Source organism: Triticum aestivum, chromosome 2D (assembly GCF_018294505.1).
Source record: "Triticum aestivum cultivar Chinese Spring chromosome 2D, IWGSC CS RefSeq v2.1, whole genome shotgun sequence".
Lineage (NCBI taxonomy): Eukaryota > Viridiplantae > Streptophyta > Magnoliopsida > Poales > Poaceae > Triticum > Triticum aestivum.
Window position 1 is genome coordinate 68,827,153 of NC_057799.1, and position 3,607 is coordinate 68,830,759.

The window sequence follows — 3,607 nt, forward strand, 5'->3', positions numbered from 1 at the left end:
GGAGGAGGCGGAGGCGCGCGGGCTCCGCGGGCCAGGCGCGGGCTCGCGGGCCGCGGGCGTACGGGCGGCGGCGGAGGGACACGTGGCAGAGCCTGATTGGCGCGGGGCGGTGTCGGCTGGTTCGTCCGGCGGCGGCGGACACGTTCGCCCGCGGAGAGGGGAAGGGGACTAGGGTTTGACCCGGATTTTGGAGGGGAAGGTGTTTTTATAGGTAGAGGGAGCTAGGAGACTCCAAATGGAGTGCGGTTTTCGCCCACACGATCGTGATCGAACAACCTAGAGCATGGAAGAGACTTAGAGGGGTTTTGGGCTATTTGGAGGGGGGTTTTGCTGCAACACACAAAAGGCATCTACGGTTACCCAGTTAACCGTCGGAGCACAAAACGACCTCCAAATGGAACGAAACTTGACAGGTGGTCTACCGGTGGTATACCAAGGCCACTTGACAAGACTCGGTCCATTCCGAGAATGTTTAACACCCGCTCACGAAAGGAAAACAAGAGGGGTGCGCCGGAGAAGGTGGGAGTGTCGGATTGCAAAACGGACAACGGGGAAAATGATCGGATGCACGAGACGAACACGTATGCAAAGGAGATGCACATGATGACATGATATGAGATGTATGACATGAACAAAATGCAAAACGAAAAATAAAAACCCGAAGGGAATATCATAACACATAGCCGAAAATGGCAATAGTTGGAGTTACGAATATGGAAAGTTACATCTGGGGTGTTACAGTCTGGTTGCATCATCTTGGCTATCCAACTTGAACCTCATCTGTTGAAAATTATGGGAGTCTCATTATCAGCAACCTAGAAAGTATGGGACAGAGCAAGACGATATTACTAGTTTCCATACATAACCATACTTACAGATAAATGGTCGAGGAAGGTGTTGAATTGGGTTTCGTCTTTGTCATTCCTGTACTGAATCCATGTTGGGAGGATACGTACATGACACCTAACGGCAACCGCCGCCTCTGATACTAACTTGGCTGACTCTGTAGCATCACGTGGCCTTTTTAAACCTGCCTCAAAACGGATCTCCATTCTTCCTCCTCTAGATTTAGTTAACCTATCGAGCATTATCCCTGATGTTTGTTTCCTCTTGCGCCTAGGTGCTAGTCCAACAACGAACATAGGAAGTGTTAGTGTACATCAAACTGTGAGACTACATATAAAGAAGCATGCAACTGTAACTTGACTCCAGCAACTGCCTTCTTGCTGTTGAAGCTCACAAGGTTCATCTGATATTGCCAACTCGTCCTGTGTCAAGAGTGCTTGGGAAGTAGTGTCAGGTGGCAAGGGAGCTTGGGAACGTGCTGCCAGCTCAGTTGACGCACGAGTAAGTCATGCAGCTGGTAGTACTGTGGTAGGTGTTGCAAGAACTAGGGCTGTCTCTGCTTGTTTGGTGGCAGCTATTTGTTTCTGTTTGGCTTTTTTTGCAACTCATCTAGCATGGGATGCCGTGTTTGTAGAATTTTCCTCTGGACTTTGACCTTCTATTGCACCATCCGTACCAGCAGAATCTGCAGGATTCATCCGCTTCTCATTCCCTGCCATTTTGTGTTTCTTCCTCTTTCTCTGTGCCATGTTAAGTCAAGCCGACAAGAAAAACGAATAACAATTTAGTTCTTCAGAACAAATTGATGCGTGATGCAGACGAACTGAACTTTGATGTTACACAACCACATGATAGGAGGATGTAATATGTATGAAAAACAGGACGGAAGAGATAACCAGAACTATGATGTGTAAACTAAGAAGAAGACATTTCACCAAATTAGAAGCAATGCAATGGAAGGTAGACACCATATGAAAGATGCTACAAATATCGCTCTGCCAAGTTAACAGTGTCTCATCATAAATGGCGTTTAAACAAATGTGAAGCAGTACAAGAAATAAATCATATGCAAGATGCAAACAACATCACACTACCATGTTAGAGGTCTCTCGTCATTAGTGCCATTGCATATTCACAGCATTGCATATTCACAGCTTATGATGTGTAAACTAAGGAGAAGGCATTTCAACAAATTAGATGCAATGAAAGCTAGACACCATATGAAAGATGCAACGAATATCACTCTACCAAGTTAAAACTGTCTCGTCATAAGTGCCATTTCAACAAATTAGTAGTACAAGCTAGAAAAGAATGTGAGATGTAACCTATATCACACTCCGAAGTCAAACGTGTCTTATGATAAGTGATTGTTGCAGGTTACACAACAGTAGTAATTTGATGTAAGAACATGGTGTGATAGGCAGATATTGTATGTTCTAGAAACAGGAACACGTGTCTTATTCAACTATAATGTGTAAAGTAAGCAGATGGAATTCAACAAAATTAGAAGCAATACAAGCTAGACATCACACATAACATGCAACCACATATAACAGTGCCAAGTTAGAGGGAGCACCGGTGATGCTGCACTAGGGGAGACGTTCTCATCATAAACACAACTTTGTTGAGTGTCTATGCATGTGTTGTCTTGGAAATCATCTTGGGGGTGTGGAGGAGTAGAAACTGTAGAGGCCCTCCATTCGGAAGGAGCACCTTTATCCGCTGCCATGCTAACTTCCTTCCGCTTTATTGATTTTGAATTGTCAAGTAAAACCGACAAAAAAAGCAATAAAATTCTCTCTTCAGAACTCATTCATGCATGATACTGACAATCACTACTTTTATGTAAGGCAAACACATGATACCAAGATGGAATATGTACGAAAAACAGGACGGCATGGCATGTTCACAACTGTTTGTGTAAACTAAGCAGAAACCATTCCAGCAAATAAGAAGCAATGGAAGCTAGACACCACATGAAAGATGCAACCAATATGACTCTGCCAAGTCAAAAGCGTCCATCATAAATGGAATTTCAACAAATTAGAAGCAGCGCATGCTATAAATCATATGAAAGATGCAACTAATATCGCACTGCATATACTAAAGGTGTCTCGTCATGTTGATTGATGTGGGATACAAAAAAACAATAGTTTTATGTAAGGACATGCTTAATAGACAGATGTACTATGTACTTAATACAGGAAGGCATGTCACATTAACAGGTATAATGTATAAGCTAAGCAGACTAGCACATGTAGTTTAACCAGATTGGAAGAATTACAATCTAGACACCATATGCAACATGCAACCACGTATCACGCTGCCAAGTTAGAGCAAGCACCTGCGATGCTAGTGTAGGGGAAATGCTGTAATCAACTACAGAGCTACATTCACTATCTTCATCTAGCATTTTATGTCTCTTGTGAATCATGTCGGGAGGCTAACGCTGCATTCTTTAAATGAGGAGTAGTCCCCTTGCCTGCCTGCCTCGTCATAAGTGATTGATGAGGGATACACAAGAACATTAGTTTGATGTAAGAACGTGGTTAATACACAGATGTACTAGTATGTACCAAAAACAGAAAGGCATGTCATATTCAAAGGTATAATGTGTAAGCTAAGCAAATGCAACTTAACCAAATTGGAAGCAATACAAGCTAGACATCCGGCTGGAGTGGTGAGCATGATCATCTAGGACTTGAGAGCCTGGTGGGAGGCGGGCTGCTTCGCCACCATCGCAGCTTTTTAGTTGGCTTCA